General features: G+C 37.1%; 1 pseudogene; it reads right to left on the bottom strand.

Moving 5' to 3' along the window:
* Positions 1-2,956: 2,956 nt before the first annotated feature.
* LOC122145775 overlaps positions 2,957-18,876 on the bottom strand; it is a 39,260-nt pseudogene continuing 23,340 nt past the window's right edge.

Genomic DNA, 18,876 nt, shown 5'->3' with positions numbered 1-18,876 from the left:
TGAGTGTGAAATATGGAGAACATTTTATGCCTCTGTTACATTAACATATGACCTTATGCTTCTTACAAAGTTATTTTCAAACTCTTATAAAAATGAATGCTTTTTGCATTCTGCAGAGCATGAAACAGAAGAACAAACAAAGAGAAAGAGTTCATTAGCAAAACGCTGTAATCATGCAGATGCTTTGGGTGTAGTCTAAGGCCTAAACACAAAGTCTATACAAACAAAGCAAAGTTTGAAAAAGCCTCTGAGCTAATATAGATTCATATTCATAAAACATCTCACATTTTCTCTGTAACTTCATATATAGCTAACTCAAATTGATTTATTTTATCTACATGAAAGCTTTTAATGGTCGATATATAAAGCTTTTAAAGCGTCGTGGCTCCCAAGCTACTCAATTCGACCCAGATCTCTCTAACAAAAAGACATAAACACATATGGAGAAAACTCTCTGCATCGCTAGGCTGTTTGTTTGGTTTTTGAAATCAAAAGAATTTCACAAAAATATTGAGAGTGGAAGTTTCTCAACCATCTCTTCAGCTCTGCCGTGTCATCTAGCTTGCTTGTAACACGCGAGCGTTAGAAAACATAGACAGTTTTTCTTTTCTTTAAAAGGGTACAAACTACATAGCTTAATCCACAAAAACTGAGCCCTGGAAGAAAGTGTGTCTGTTTCACACAGATATTGAGCAGCTGGAACTAGCACTTAATGTTAAATAGATGGAACTCAAACCCTCAGTCGACAATTCCCATGTCGGTCCACTCAATACATCTGTCCCTACTACACGGTCATTAGGTTTTCATTTACCATTTCCCCAAATGACTTTTTCTTAGGTCAGTCTGGGGTCAATCCAATACTCAGCAGAGGCCCGAGGAGAACTGGTGTAGATCTGAACGGGTAAACCAGATCGGATTTCAGTCACTCTACTCCACTTCCCCGGCCCATCAAGCACCCCTGGAGAATGAGGTCACACAGAACATACACACACACATATATATGGCTGTTTCTTCATCTATGGCCTTGTGGACTTTTAACAGTAACACTTTGCACACACTTTATTTGCCCACTAACAATATACTGTGTGTATAGTGCATATTCCACTGGACAATTTTTTCTCACCCCAGTGTCATTGCCACCACACCTTAAATTATGTTTTGTGTTTGATAGCATTCTGTGATGGAAATTAGATTTTAAAAACATTTTTAATAAAATTACCATTAATTTAATTTCTAGGTTTTTTCTGGATTTTTAATTTGTTCAATATCATTTTCACACTTTTTGTGTAATCTTACAAAATTCTTGTTTAAATAATACACACAAAAATATTCTGTTTACAAGTAATATTTACTTTGATTTCTCCTTGTTTTCTTCACACATCTCAATCCATAATTTGGGAGTTTTCAAATGGATATTTTTATGGGTGGATTTTAATTCTCTGTGATGGACTGGCCACTAGTCTAAGCTAGCCTTTCATGCCTTCAGCACATATTGCAACCCTAAAGGATAAGTGGTGTTGAAGATGGATGGATGAAAGGAAGTCTTGGTCTATGAAAAGGATAAAACTAAAAATTCTATACATAAAAGACTACATAAATGTAGTAAAAAATTGTTTCCATGTCATTTTTATTGTGACTTCCTATAGCAAAAAAAAAAAAAAAACACAAAAATCTGTAAGTTAGAATCATCCTTGCAATATAAAAGTTAAAAAAACCCTTTATACAATAAAATATTACTTGACTGCTAGTAATAATATTTAGATGGTGCTTTAGCCTTTCCTGCAATCTGTTCTACAGCATTCTGCTTATATTCCCACATTATTGTGTTTTGTAATATCCTTTTCTGTGGGCAGATATTCCCCTCCCTTTCAAAAGCTTTAAAAGGGAAAAGACTAGTGTTTATAAGGTGTTAATGGCCAAATTAGTTTTTGCCCAAGTTTATTCAAAGCAGTCTCATTAAAATCATTTACAGTACATTCATGAACGGCTATTAAACAGGGGTGGAGTGGGAGATTTAAGTCCTGGCATGCGTGCTTGTGCCTGTGTGTTTTCTCTGGCTTCCTCAAACAGCCACTTGTCCTTCGCAGCATTGTTATTCACATGAAGTTCAGGGCCATTGTTTGAACTTTAAATGGTTTCTGGTGGCATCGCCCTGTGGCCGTCTGAACCCTGGGTCTAATTTCAAACCTCTGCTCTAGCGGTATGATGTAGTAGCCTTGCTATGTTGCGGTTTTGCCCTGTGTGTTGAAAACACAAACTTGTAAAAACAACACGATTGAGAAGAAAAGAGCTTCCTGGAAGGAGGACAATAGTTACCTTGAATGAGTCCCAGGTCTCAGAAGCTGGCCAGTGAACACGCATGAATGTATGTATATGTGTGTGTGTGTGTGTGTGTGTGTGTGTGTGTGTGTGTGTGTGTGTGTGTGTGTGTGTGTGTGTGTGTGTGTCTGCAGTCTTTTTGTGTTTTTCTCTCCTCCTTCTCCCAGCCACCACCACTTTCTGATTATTTTACTGGGAAAGAAAAAGTAAACATGGCAGCTGTGTGTATGTGTGTGTGTGTGTGCAGGACAATTGCAGTTCTCACAGGGAGCAGCCAGAGGTAGACATAATGACTCACCTCCCGGCCTGGTCAGGTACGGGTGAGCGACAGACACGTTGACCAACATAAACACACTTCTCAATGCCATGACGGTGGGCTGATGGCTCTGTTGCTCCTCTGTTTCCGCCATTATTGTCCAAAGAGAAGTACGAGGCATCCTTCCAAAGGCTCTGTAGGTTGTCTTGAATTTATTGTTGTGTGGGACGGGCCGATTCTCTCGTGGTGCCAGGTTGTAGTATGGCCGGAGGTGGTCATGTTGACTCACAGTGGAGACCCATATCCGAGCTGAGAGGTGGTGATGGATGGATGTGGTCATTCAGAGGTAATAGCTAACCCAAATGATGGTGATTATTGAGTTTACTTCAGCACTAGGCAGAAGGGTAGAACGAGGGGAAGCTCATGGATCCGCTGGACCACCCACACCTGTAGAGAGTAGAACACATACACAAAAGGAACCAAGTAAAGGGCTTAAAGGTCACTGAGAACAACACTGACTGAAACAACCTCATAAACACGTCTTATGAAACCTATCATGAAACCACGATCAGTTATGCAACATTAATGGTGAAGGCACTAAATAAACTAAAGGTAAAGACAGTAAAGTCAGTTGTTTTAAATGCTACATGCTAAAGTGAATTTAGGCATTACAACCTATACTTCATAATGTAAAGCATGAAAAATGATAAATTAATTTTAAGATTTTAATTTTAGATTGTTCAAATTAAAGTATTGGTGTTTTTAAAGACTAAATGTGAGTGTTAACTGTAAGGCAAATGAGCATGCTCAGTGTTGCAATATAGCCTGGCATAATGTGCATCACTAGAAATGTTGATTATAATTATTTTATTATTCTGAATCATTTATATAGATAAAAACAGTTTTAGTTTTAAATAATACATCCTATTCAAGGTTTTTATTTTTGAAAGAAGCATCTTATGCTCATCAAGGCTACGTTTATTTGATTAAAAAACAATACAGTAAAAACAGCTTTAACAACTTTAAAAAACTGTTTTGTTTTGATATATTTTCAAATGTAGCTTATTCCTGTTATAACAAAGCTGAATTTTCAGCAGCCATTGCTTCAGTCTTCAGTGTCACATGACTTTTCTTATTATTATCAATATTGAAAACTGTGTGTGTGTGTGTGTGTGTGTGTGTGTGTGTGTGTGTGTGTGTGTGTGTGTGTGTGTGTGTGTGTGTATGATACATTTTTTAATATAATTTTTTTGGGTATCAATTTAAAAGTCTTGGCTTTCTCTTGATCAATATAATGTGTCCTTGCTGGATAAAAGTGTTCAATCAAAAACAAAAAAACAAAAAAAATTACTGAACCCAAAATTCTGGACGGTAGTGTATATGTGAAAGGCTCTGGCAGCAGGAGGTTATGCAACTCACACACATATTTGACTGACTCTCAAATATGTATGCCATTTTGACTGAGTATGTATCATCTTGACCCAGTATAAACTTGCTCCTTTTTTCACATTCTTTCATGCACTCATACACACTCAAAGAAAAACACACATAAACACAAGCTCTCATTAATCAAAGTTCTGGGGTGATTGATTATTTCAGTCGATGTATTTGTATTGCGCTGGCCCACCTCAATTCGACCTGAGCACTTTTCTGCATTCCCCTCCAGCAGAGCTTACACAAACGCTCATGTACCCAGTCGCTCTCCATCACTGAACTGTTATTGCGAAATAAGAGCAGGGCCTCAGCATTAACAAAGGAATAATTGTCAAACACATTTTTCCTCTCTTTTTAGCCCCCATTCTCTGTTTCTCTCAACTGCTCTCTCTCTCTCTCTCTCATTCTGAAAGCAACAGCAAAGTCAGCAGAGTACACACATTTAAGTCAGCTGTGAAAACAGATTGGGAATCATTTTTCAAGGTGGATTAGGAAGGGAGTGGGTTGATATGCCGGTGTCATGAATCGCACTCTTACTCAATGAGGCGAGGGAACATTAAAAGTAAAGTAGCCATATTACACCAATGGTGTTCCAAGATGTGTGCCACAGCTGGAACAGTCACAACACACATCCTTCAAACTTCAGCCAGGCGAAAATGAAAACTTCCCTCCAGGATAAGCGAGCTGTGATAGAGATGGTGAACAGCTACTGACCATATTATGTTGTTACACGTTGACTTTACATATAGACAGTAAGACAAATCACAAACAGTAAGTTCAGCTTAAAAGAAAAGGGATTTGAGGTGGAATAAACCTGCTACATTTGTTTATTAAAATACAGTAAAGACGACTGTTGTATGGCACCTTGGGACAGATCAGCACCTTGGACAGCTCACCGTTCTAAACCATGTGTGTGCACGAGTGAGCGAGTGCTTTTGTGGGTTGGTGGGTGTGTGTGTGTTTGTCTTGGAATGGAAAGAGAAGGTAAGGAATAAAAAAAGAAACAAAGAGACGAGGTCTGTGGCTAAATTGAGATGCTGCAGGAGGGAGATTCTTGCAGTTCTCTGAAGCTCAGTCTAATCCCACCACAGTGAGGGGCTATAATTAGCTTCACCTCAATACAACTTTCACTGTCTGACACCACAGCCACATTTTTCCAGCTGTTCAATTCACTTTGGCGTGCCATTTCCACCAATCGCCTTTATTTTGAGTTTTGGCTTAAATGACAGTTCTGGGTATAGTTCAGGGGGATATTATAGCCGTGTTTGAATGGAGAGTCAAATCTAATAAGACTACATTACTTAAATATGTGTTGGGCTTGTTGTAGATAATGTTGTTTTATTGGCTTAGGGAGAACTGCTGTGCTCCAAAAACCACTGTGGTCTCAAATCCCTTGCTATATTGGTCCTAGAGCAATGAAATGTGACCCAAACAGTTTTCTTTATCAGCACTTTTCCATAAGCTATTGCTCTGAGAGACATTCCAATGCACACAGTGAAAGACAAGCTTCCAGATTTTGGCAGTGTCAAAATGTCAGAGCAGACAGAGATAATAAAAAAATCTAACAGACCAATTAGAGCGTTTTGTCAGAATACGGCAATATCAGATTTTAAACGATATGGCAAAGAATCAAGGAAGGAAACGTTTGGTTTATACATGTTAAATCCATAATAATTAACTCTGTGGGCACATTTCCAAACACTTAAGCTCTCACCAACTTTTTAATCTATTTCTTCTGAAGGGCCCAGGTCCCATTAGAATTGATGTATCCACTCACAATAACATTTATATGGAGGACAATGTGATAAAAGAAACTGTTAAAAGTCTACTTTACATCTATGCATTCAGTCGTATTTCACATATAATGTTGTTAAAAGCCAGACACGCAAACATCTACACACAATAATCACTGATTGCTCAGACATGAGCCAACATTACCTGCCATTCAACGTTTCCATCTCTAGAAATGTATTTCAGGAGAATTTCTCTTTATTTTAGGAAAATTATGACATTCACTCACTACCCATCAGGAATATAAACATGCATCTTTCAGAGTGAATCTGCTTCCATTACTACATGCCCTGTGAAAAGGAATTAGTTTTTGACATTTAAATTATACCTTGTTTAATACAGCTTTGTATGTTTTATATAGATTCAAAAATTTGGGGTCTGTATTTTTTTATTTATTTTATTTTCATTTATTTATTTATTATTTTTATTTATTAAAAAGAAAAATAAATGAATTAATACTTTTATTTAGCAAGGATGTACTGATTAAAAGTCACAGTAAAAGATTTCTGCTTAAAAAATGCTGTTCTTTTGAACTTTGCAAAGAATCCTGGAAAAATAATCACTGTTTCCAAGAAAAATATTAAGCAGCACAAATGTTTTCAACGTTGAGTGTTAAGTTATATTTATGGGCTTTTTTATGCCTTTAATGTGAGAGTATAGTGGAGCGGGATTGCCATAGGACCTCGAAGCAAGAATCAATCTCAGATCACAGTTGCGCTATATGTTGACGCACTAACACCAAGGCTATTGGCTCTGACCAACGTTGATAAAAATAATAGATTTTTTTGAGCACCAAAGCACGATATTAGAGTGATTTCTGAAGGATCATGTGACATTTAAGACTCAAGTAATTGCTGATAGAAATTCAGCTTTGCCATCACAGGAATAAAATACATTTTAAAATATAGTAAAATTAATATATATATATATATATATATATATATATATATATATATATATATATATATATATATATATATATATATATTTATATATACACGCCAGTTATATGCATTGCTTCTGCGGGGGTTCTCTGTGTCAGAGCTAATCTCAGGTAGTTAAAAAGACAGTGGAAATGTCTGCTGTGGTTTTTATATTGAAATTTATGTTATATTTCTTTTATTTTATTGACTTACAGACAAGGACAAATTAAGGATGGGGGGTAGTAGATTGCACCCAAACATATGTACAGCACCAGAACCAGTGTTGTCAAAATATGGAAGGTGGAAATGCGATATGATAGTTTAAAATAAACTTCTCTTATCACACTTTCCAGTTATCTGATTACTGTGCTGTTATCTACATTTTCCTGCCAAGGCAGTTGCTTTTACAGTCTCTATCTCTTCATTCTTTCACTAACCTCTGTGATAAAAAATAATAATAAGACAGAGGAAGAAAGAGCGAATGAATGAACAAGATATGATCCTTCAGGACGTGCGTGGGCAGATCTTTCAAGTGAAGAAACAAACAAGTGACAAGCCACAACTGGACCCCATTATGATTCATGGTTGAATTAGTGTCTGTGTTTGGGGATGAGGAGGGTCCCAGGGCACAATCCCCACACACATACAAGCTTATCCACACCACATTTGCGGTTTGGCCCTAGTACACCCTCATGCACTCACCAGAATCAAACATTTAGATTGTTGTCATGTAGAAAAGAGAAACAAAGTGCAAAGTAAATAATGGAGGGAGATTGTTTGGTCACAGACAAGCAGAGAAGAAGAAAACAAGTGAAAGGGAGATTGAGGGGGCAGAGGAGGAAAGGTTGAAATCAGGGCAGCAAAACAAACTTTTGTAGAAGCACCCAAGCGACATTTCACAAAGATGACAAAAGGTCATCAGAGACAGCACAGGTCAAAGTTGAGAGAGTTACATAAATGCTCTCTGGATTCTGGACTGGTGCTGTTTAGCTGTGGGGTTCAAAAGGAGTTTGTTGTGCTTCAACTGCCTTAATGAAGCAATTTTGGGCCCGACAAATCTCTACCAAGTGTTTGTTGTCAAAGAATGAGATGCCAAAGTTTTATAGTACAACCTGCCTCACTGTTTAGTGCTAATATTTTTCTCAACTCAATTGAGTTTCTGTCATAAATTGTGGAACTGTAAATATGACACAGTCCTAAAATGTTATATTTAAGTGTTGTTCTGCAATACAGCAGATATTGAGTTGTCATTGCAGTCAAAGATTCATGTGATGTGAACTGAGCAACAGCAGCTGGGACTTTGCCACAAAGTGGTTTTCAGCAGTTACTCTATCTTGTTTTCTCTTCATCAACCATACAAACACAAATAACAATATCAGATTCGGACTTACACAAATTGCTGCAAACCATATCAAATTTACATGCTGACCACCTTGATTGTGTTTTATTTCCATGCAATACACAGTTTGTTTATTTATTCAGATCTGAGTGATAATTATAATTGAGATTATTGTTATTGTTTTCACATTATGTTCAATAACCAATTAATGGCTGATACTATAATTCTATACTATTTTGTCTAAATTGATAATAAATAAAAATAAATAAACTGTTTTCAATGCATCACAACATTACAATGTACAGAATGAAAAATGCATATTCATTTTGAGATTTGCTAGATTAGATTATATTTAACAGTTAGATTAAGTGTTAGATGACAGCAAAGGTAGTCTAAATGTAAAAATGGAAAATGAGCATAAATAATTATGAAATACGATGTATCAACTAATACAATAATTGGCCAGTAACTGGCTGATAACCAATATGGTACAGATATACTGTGCATTCCTTTTTTTATTGTATACATCCATCTATATAATAGTGTCTCAACAGTTTAGTGACTAAAGGCCGGAATAAACTAAAGAAAAATTATTTTAAAACACTAGGCATTATACACTTGCTGACTTTGTAAATGGTTACAGAGAAAAGCTGGTCATCAAACTCTGAACGACTGAAGATCACACACTATCTTCAGAATTTCAAGTTTTTCTGAACACAACAAACTCACGCAGAAATGTAAAAAATATGTATTCTTAAATCAGCTCAGAAAAGGTGTGTTCTGATTGGTCAGCTATCCAGTGCGTTGTGATTTGCTGAATACCTCAAGCATGTGGAGGAAATGTTATACGCCTTACCATATTGTGATGCCCTGTCCGGCCAGGCCAGAGCTACTAGACAAAAACATTTGTTGCATCCAGTGGGGACATTATTATGGGGGGGATCCAGTGGGGATTATAATGACTTATACTGTCTTTTTACACATTGCGTTGCATCGCGCCACGTAAACATAAAACCATGTCTTCATTTGTGATTGGAGAAATGCCAAACAGCAAGTGCTACTCTACACTGCTCAAAGCATTTGAATCGTCAGTGGAAAATTCTTTAAATATTTAAAAACTTACTTACAGTCTGTGATTTAGAACAGCCGCAATTGTAGTCTACTCTCCCAGGATCTGGAAACAGTCCTCCAAAAAATGAGCTGGACACATCTGAATATTTGGGTTAAACTATTCTGGAACAGTGTTGTAAATAGAGGCCTAGCGTGAGCGGAGGCCTGCTTGAGTGAACGGTGCAGCCGGTGGATTCGACAAAGGAACATCCGGCGGGCTAGCGGCAACTACATGTGATGACCCTGGGCTGGACTCCACGGTGAAAGCTGATCCAGCGATCCACAGCGCAAACTTAAGTTGATGTATTTCCTCAGCGACCAGCACGGATCAGCTCTAGGCATGACCAAGCGGCTATCGTCCTCTTTTGGAAGACCAAACAAAGTAGTTTCGCTTTCACAGTGAAACACAGTGCCTTCAGGACATGGTGGCATGGCAACAACAATACTACAAAGAGAATAAAAGTTACGCCTTCTTTCTTTGCGTGAACATTTGGGCAGCGTTATGCAAAGCTTCCCACACAGTGACGTAGAGATGTGGGGGCGTGTTTTAGGGGGGCGTGGTTGACTGTTAACTTTTATAAAGAATATCTCTTTGGATTTGAGACTTTAGTCTTTGCAACTTTACAGATCTTCTTTATGCACCAAGAGCTTGTAACTCTCCAAACAGAAAGGAAAAATTGAAATTGCATCATATGACCCCTTTAAGAACATAAGAATGAAAGACACAATACATAAATTAAACAATTACATAATTATGACAATTACAAGATTGCTGATAGTGAAAAAATATAAAAAACAAAAGAATCGTTCAGCTCCAAATGATCAAAATCTGCAGTAGCATCATCTCCTCCAGACTGTAAATTGGGGCAAAAATCTGGGCAAAAGCCATGTATCCTTAAGTATAGCATAGCTATCTAGCCTGTTTATTTGAGTTCAAGCACTATTATACACAAGGCTGGGATTACAGACAGAACACTGGGAAAGGCCAATGCCCTGAGCCCTTTAAACCCCCCGGGGCTAAACTTTTAACCCCTCCCTTGTTGAATCAGGATCAGCTGTGAGTTTTTAAGTGCAGGGGGAGCCGCATGGAGGATGTGTAGGTAGCTCATCGCTCTCTAACAGAGGTGAGAAGAGGATTTATCTGTCCCTGGTGGGGGTTAGCTCTGGGTTTAGTTAATCCCAGGCTGCTTGTAAGGTTAAACTCACCGATTTCCTGCAACAGATGTGCTGGAGTTAGCATGTGTGTGTGAGTGTGTGTTTATTTTTGCAGGGGCCATTGAGGAGGTGCATAGATGTGTATACTGAGCGCAATTAAGAGATTTGAAAGTGTGGGAGTCATCAAGAAATTGCCAACTCTGATTGACCTTATTCGTTTGTTCACACTGTTCTCTGACGCAGGTGCCTCCGTGTTATAAATCTCCCCAAAGACACTGCGGGAGAGTGTAATTAATGGTAAAAAAAAAAAAAAGAGAGAAAGAAAGACTGCTGGGTAATCCAGCACTTTGGGGGCTAAATGTAATTCTGATGACCTGAGTTGTCACCCTTTCTGTGACCTTGCTGCCATATTTCACAACTCTTCTATAAACCTCTCCCCAGGCCGCAGAGGTTTCCAGTGCCTTCCAAGAATGTCTGACACACAAAGTGACCTTCTTTCCTACTGCCTCAGGTTTGCGTGGAATACAGATGCATTCAGAAATTTCCATTAATTCAAATGGAAAATATTATTTTTCTCTTCCACACTATTTCATTCCTCTGTCTCCCCAACCGTCTGTGTGGCTGAGCCTGTTTGACTGATGGCTCTTTAAGTATCTGGACCATCTTAGGCATGACATCAGGGGTCAAAATGGTCCTTTGAATTGGCAGTGACATCATCAAAGCCAGACGGTCTTGTGCCATCACAGGCACCTTTCCAAGCCAACCAGGGATTTTTACTCAGATAAACTTCAGTATGGTTTAAAGCATATGAAATTTAAGGTCTATGATGTCAGCACATTTTTGCGGCGTTAAGCGACAAGCCTCCTAAAATCATACCGTTTGACTACTTAAAATGCTTGTCATGGCCGTTTATCACTAGATTTGGCCACTGTGACCATTACGAAAGCTAAAAGCATTATGCATGATTTGCTTTCACAATGTCTAAACCATGAATCAGTGTTTCTGTAGATGTAAAATATGTATTTCTTTGGGTTCCGAACCACATCACTTGAGGAAATCTGATCTTTTTAACCATGACTGTAATTATTTTCTCTTCATCTGTATGATTAATGGCTTGTCACATGGAAATGAAAGGATGGAGGATGAAAAGAAGGTTTAGATGGAGGAAGCACAGCAAACCTTACGCTGACCGCAAAACCTTAACCGTGAGTTTACTCATGTCATTTCTGAAGATCATCCGAAAATGAATTCTATTACAGAGTTCAGAACATGTGTTTTATTGGAGGAAAGTCATTTTGACTCATTTTGCTCTCATTTAGAGATCGTCAAAAATGTATTAATATGGAGATATGTGATCTATTAATGTTCATAAAATTATGAAAGCAGAGACCAAGTGGTTTTGCTCAATTTCAACTGTAAAGTAAACCTCATAAACACACAGCAGTGAACAGAATTGCCATTTACGCAAATACACACAAAAAAAGGCCTTCTATTGTTTCAATTAGGAAATGACGGACAGTGACCAGGTCATTGAAAATCATCATGGAAAATGTGATGAGAAACAGTACAGGAGTCTGCAGCCAGCACCTTGTGCACACTGTTACTCTCTAGTGTAAAGTAATCTGTTTCTAAACTCTCTTTTCTCCTTGACTGGATGCCTCTTGTTAGATTCTTAATAGTGCATTTGGATACATTTCACTTATTTGATGTTAGTGAGACTGTGATGTCATGTCAGTGTCTTCGACAAGGATTTTTCTGTTATTAAGTGTCCTGAAACTCATGGGTCAAACTTTGGTAAAAGAAAGTGTGTGTGTGTGGGGGGGGGGTAAATTTAGAACAGTGATTGATTTGAAAGGGTGTTGATAAATGTTGATATGACATTTACATGATATGATAAATGTTGATATGACATTTACATGCATTCTCTCTTTCCTTTCTATACTTATTTTCTGTTTGCCCAGTGTCTTCTAAAAAATCATTTGACTCAGTATGGCTAGACTGGATATAAACCCCTTGATGCTGCTTAGAGACGTGGATAAACCACTCCAGCACTGTAGACAAATGATTTACACATCAGCTTTCCATTCTTTCCTAAACGTTTCCTCCCTGTCTTTCTTTTGTTTTCCTTAGACCTTCGTCTCTCTGCTTTTAAATGGACTGTGCATTGTGCAGTCAGGATAATGATGACTATGGAAAATGTAACCATACCCAGGCTGTACATGAAAGTGATAAAGAGAGAAAAGAGCCATTCTAAAGTCCAATTTAAACTCATTTAAGGACAAAGAGGACTAAGAATACAAGACAAATAAATGAAAGAGTAATTTTAAAATGCATTTCAGGTAATTAAAAGAATAGAAAAAAAAATAGGTTGTGCTAACCGCCCATCTAGTATAATTCATTTTGCAAATGAAAGAGCATGCAAACCCTTTGGAGAGCAGTTCCCAGAGAACCCCTTAGTTGAAGAGGTTAGTTATCAGGTCAACAGTAGCAAATAGAGTGCAGGTGTTGTTGATATTCCTGTTAATAATGTTTGATAACAAGCTCTGTTAATTGGGCCTAGTTACACACTTTCTTTATAGATGTTGGATTCTATTATACTTTAAGTTTTTTTTTTTTCTGATGGCATGTGCACTCAGCGTGTCTTTTTTTATTTCTTTTTTTTATTTCTTTATTTATTTCTTTATTTATTTCTTTATTTATTTATTTATTTTGCCATTGTGTTTCTAGTGCTTTAAACTGGTCCATAATTTTCCTGACCTTTGTAAGTAAAATAGCATCAACTGTTCTTAAGCGTGACCTAATATGAACAACACTTGTTACATAGTTGTTGTCAAAATCATGTCAAGCCAGACATTGTTTGTAGGGATAGTTTTAAAGGGCTTATAATCACAGCCTTTTAGTCAGGCTCCGAAACCAATCAGATCGGACAGATTCCAGCATGAATCTTGGTCCATTGTGCGTGCGAAGTGTGCAAAAAAATATATTTATTTATTTGGTAATTGAAAACATGCAAACAGGATATAAGCTTTCAGAATGTTCCCCCTTAACATCTGCACCAAACGGAGCACAACTAGTAGCTGTTGAGGGATTGAGGGGAGATGAAAACAAGTGATGCTGTACGTTCCTCAGCTGAGAGAACCCTACGGGAAAACAGAAAGAACATGGGGCTTCTGATGAACGATGAAAGCACCCTGTGAGCTTAAAAAAATCAGTCATTTGTGTGTACTTGGTGTAGAATTAGCCTTGCGTTCCTTCAGTCTCTGCTGAGTAAGACCTTAATATTGCGTTGAAGTATTGTGTTTTCTATATGGAATTAGTCCAACTGTACATTACTTAAAGGAATATTTCACCTAAAAATAAAACATGTATCATCATTTACTCACCCTCATGTCCTTCTAATCCTTCTAATGTTAAGTTGTGATGTGACATTTTGACTTTTTTTTACCTGTGGAACACAAAACAGGTATTGTTTTGTCCATATAATGAACGTCTATAGCAGGGCTGTGTGTTTTATTAGGGTTGGAGCTAAACTCTGCAGTTTAGCTCCAACCCTATCTCTCCAGGAATAAAGTTGCCCAGCCCTGGTGTGCGGGGTCCTAAATAATATTGGACCCCACTGACTTTAATAGTTTGGACATGCAGAAAATAATCAAAATATCCTTCCACAGAAGAAGAAAAAAATAATCATTCAGGTTTGGAGCCACATGATTTGTATTAATATGCTCATTGGAAAAACATTGCAAAATGATTGCTTTTTGTATGTTTTGTGGAATTTTCCAATTGAAATGTTCAGTGAATGACACTAAAAGTTTAAATGAAATGTCAAGCTCCATTGCAGTGGTTCTTAACGTTTAAGATAAAAATTCTGAAGGGACCATGCTGTTTTAGTTTGCTTCTACAAGTCTTTGAGGTCTTCTATCGTTACATATATTTCACAGAAGTTACCTGAGTGCAATGCTGTACCAGGTGAGCCAGAGAGCAAGTTCGCTACATCAGAAAAGTCATAAACATGGAGCTGGAGCACATACACATGATCTTCATTAAAAGCAGTACACACTCTGACAGCACTTTAATTTGTGTGGTTATGAGCTCACACTGGCATCAGCATGTGTTCTGCCATTTCTCTGTTAACGAGTTACCATGGCTATTTATCTGCTGCTGTCCTAGATCGAACTCAGAGAGCAAACAACACTAAAGTGAGAAATAATGATTTTAATTAATAGGAGGATGTGTGTGTTTCTGTGGCGAGCACTGCATATAATTATTCAGCATGTACATTTTCAAGTCTCAAGTCTCGCAAATATTCAACATTCCTGTAATGGAGTAAATGTCAAAAAAAAAAAAAAAAAAAAACAGTGCTCCTTAATTCTGGTTGTTTACTGATAACCCCATAAGAGATATCAGAGATCTAGTTTTTTTTAAACGGATGCTCTTTAAGGTCAATGACATATGACCCCAGCAACAGTGCTAACAGATGTGGTGGCGTTCTTCTAAAATGCCAGCACAGTGTAAAACAGTGTGATTCATATCTTGTGGCACACTGATGCAACTTCTCACAGTTCTGTTTGGACAACTACATCAGAGTCCATTGTGTGCAGCCTCAGGCAGGAGAGAGAGAGAAAGAGATAACCGCAAAGTTTTCCTCAGGTCCACAGAGAGAGAGTATTTTTTTCTTTTTTCTTTTTTTTTTGTTATTACAGTCAAACGGTGAGGGGTGTGTATGTGAGTGAGTAAAACAAGCCAGATCTAAAATAAAGCGAGAGTGAAAGAAACAGAAACACACACACACATGCTGTGAGAGAACTGGATGATGTAATGAGTGTGGGGAGATAAAAGCGAAGCAGACTGATACAGACAGTGTGTTACACAGCAGTGGAGAGCAAAATAGCTTCCAGCCTGATGGGGGATCTCCAGCAGTGACTGGGTTACACAGAGGACACGGATCATCATCTCGGCTTCCTTATAAAGGTGTGTGTGTTTGGGTGTATGCTGCTTCAGCACTGCATATCTGTAGATCTCTGCAGCATGTTGATGTGTCCCATATCTGTTCCTGCTAACACCAGCTGCTGATAAGCATGCCAACACGCATCTTCACAAAGAGACCACCTTAAGGCTGCCCTGTTTACTGCCTGATCCCATTTACTTCTCTTTTCTCAGTCAGACAACACAAAGGTTATTCAGAGGGTAAGACATTTTGTTCCCAGCCACTGAAAAGAAAATATGTGGTCATTTGATCTCCTGCTTCATATTATAGACTGGAGTTACACACTGACAGCAGTAAATTAGACATGTCAAATGCATGTGATGACAAGATGCTGTAATGAGTGTTTTAAATGTGGCTGCCCAGAACAAATAAAGCACAAGTGAGCAGAAGCGTGTATGCACATACATCATTCTCAAAAAATGTTGATTTTCAGACTTACAAAATTTTGAAGCTTTGAATCCAATCAAGTATTTTTACATAAAGACTGATGGTATTTTTTATCATCTTTACATTATTATGAATGTTGACTTTATCAGGCACCAGGTGTTATTATTATATCAAAATAACAAATGTAATTTTTCTTAAAATCTTCCTCACAAGCAATAAAACCAATGACACATGAACCATGTGAGAGAAAAAAATAACCTCTTACTCTGAACTTTAACCTTTGAAGAACTTTTATATAACTTTTTGTATTTTATTTTCATAATAAAATAAATTTAACATTGACACCAATAACAAAATTAGCGTTTTTTTTCTTCAGTTATTTGTTTTTCATATATATAATTATTATTTAGTTTTGCTCTTTGCACACTTGTTAGACCTTGAACTAATGCATAAGCAATGAAAATAAAATGATTGAAAAATTGCAATTTAAGAAAAACTGTAATTTCAATTTCATAAAAGTTGTATGACAGTATAAAAATACTTTTAATGTCATAATTATGACATTTTCTCACAAAAATGGTCTTCCAATTTTATATTATGTTAAGTAATTGATTGTTGCCTTTTTTTTTGGAGTTTAATGACAATTTTGAAATATTTTTTCATCAATGAAAAATCCCAGAGCACGTTTGCCACCATATATTCTCAAAATATAGTGGCAAACATTTCCCTTGACTTCTCAAAACTGCATGTCTAATTCCATCAGATTTGACCTATCTCTCTCTCTTCACCCATCATCTAGATTTAATTCTCTGTTTCTAGCTTTTATTTTGGAAAACCAGAGGCATGTGTGTGTCCATGCTAGGCCCTGTGTGCGTGCATGTAAGTATGTTTGTGTGGACAGGGCTCTGATTGAGGTAGATGACTGTACAACAGCAGAAATGCCTCAGGCTAAACGAAAATAAAGAGAGACCACTCACATTAAAACTGATTTTTATCAGATATGCTCTCTGCGCTTGTTCGTTTTTCAAGTTCGCTGTTCATGTTTCATGAGTTCGCTGACATTTTTTCGAGGTTTTGAAGAAATGGCGTGGTTCAAATATAAAATGGTTAGTGAAACGACTAACATTGTTTACAACATCTAACCAAAAAAAGAAATAATTTGTAATTCATAATTTTAGATCTTGAATGGAGCCCCTTCATCATGGACAGCAAGCCAAATATGTTTATTTTTACAGAGACTCCAGCATTTCACGTGTGCTGATTTGCGGTGTTGGCAGGGGGGCTTTCTTGAAGATCAGTATCGCCCCATCACACATCCTGAAATATGAATCCAATTACAGACTCCACACCGGCCTTTACCAAGATGGCTGGATAAAATACCCAACTCTACACTCTTAACTTTTTACTCTACACTCTCTTTTTCTTCAGTGCTCCTACAGTCCATCCACTTTTTCTGTTTTTCATTAACTTCTCACTTCTCTCCTCTTTTCCCTTTACCTCTTCAAACTTCTTTTTTCCTTTTCTCCTCTGTCTGTGTCTTTGAGGTTCCTGCATAAAGACAAAGCACTCGTGTCACTCTTTCACTGCAGAATGTTTTGGCTGCTTTGCCGAACCACAAAATATTTTTTAACTCTGGAGAATATGGATATGAAACATGTGTTTCCAGTATAATGTAAGAAAAGCCCATCTATTAAGAGACACCTGCCAGCAGAGGAGATGACTGCATTAATAGCAGCCTAAAACAGCTTCCACCGTGAATATGGAAATAAAGTATGATTCCATTAGCCTTTGGGAGTTTATATTTAACTTACATGACCATAATTTTAAGACATTTGTAGAAAATGGCCTTTCAGATATACTTTAGAGTGAGCCCACCCTGAGGTAAACACTAAACGTTTTTGAGTAAAATTGTACTCTGATTTAGAAATCTCTCCCTCTAATGGTTTAATACTGCATCCTGATAAGTTATCCAGTAAACCACTATGGAGATAAAACCACAGCAGTTTTTATTAAAGACTGAAAATCAGATTTTAGAAAATGTCTTAGTGCCGCAGCCAAAAGCTTCTACTTACTGCTGTACTGCTTAATTTAATGGTGTGAACTTTACAGATGAACTCTTCATGACTTATGTTCGGTGTGCGAGCGTATTTGTGTGAGAATGAGCGTGCAAGAGCGCTGCTGTATATTTCATTAAAGTCCAGTGAGGTCATCAGAGAAGCAGCCGACAGTGGGGACTGTGAAAGTTCAGTTGCTGACCCCATAATGTGCTACATGTGGTGCTAAACTGTGACCTTGACACACTGAGTGCATCACGATTGAACCATCTAGCCTCCCTGCAATTTAATGATCTTTTTAAATGACACAGAAGAAATATTATCCTGCACATACATCCTAACAAGAAGACATCATAGCGTATTTATCTCTTGTTGGACAGACAGAGAGGACCAAAACCCTGTGAAGCCCTCCTCTTGTTCTCAAGCTGACCTAACTGTGTAATCAGTGTTTCATGCAGTAATATTTTTTGTTTTCCCAAAATGAACAAAAATGACCAAAGAATATGTTTGCTAATAGATTTTAAAATATATACTTTAATATTTTTCAGTGTTTTAGTGTCTTATTTTTCATCATATATTTTGGCCATATATATATATATATATATATATATATATATATATATATATATATATATATACATATATAGCCATAAATGTATTTTCTAAAATAAATTTTAAAATATTAATACTGCCTGTTCTCAAAATGTATTTCTTGCCCCTTGAAGTGCTTGAATTTGTAATTTACTGTATTATTAGTATAAAAACATATATTTTCTTTTCTCTGCAGCATATATTTATCAGGTGTTTTAAATATATTTTGGTCAGAATTTGCACATTGCCATATAGGTAATGTTATCTAGAACCAATTCAAATAAGCTTTAATAACCAAGCAACTATATTGTGAGTGAAATGCTTATTTTATCTGTAGATGTTTGTTCTTCCCTTTATATTTTGAATAAATGCAATTTATGGGAAAAGCATTCATGCTTACACTGCAGTGCTGCTACCAGTATCCATGATTCACAATTACATATTAGTTTTTTGTTGTTGTTGTTGTTTTTTGTTTTTTTGGAACTGTGCTCGATATCCAGGGTGGTTTAAATTAGCGTGACTGGCCATTTGGC

The sequence above is a fragment of the Cyprinus carpio genome, chromosome A7 (assembly GCF_018340385.1).
Source record: "Cyprinus carpio isolate SPL01 chromosome A7, ASM1834038v1, whole genome shotgun sequence".
Lineage (NCBI taxonomy): Eukaryota > Metazoa > Chordata > Actinopteri > Cypriniformes > Cyprinidae > Cyprinus > Cyprinus carpio.
Note: the sequence above shows the minus strand (reverse complement) of the source record. Positions and strands in the feature narration are given on the sequence as shown.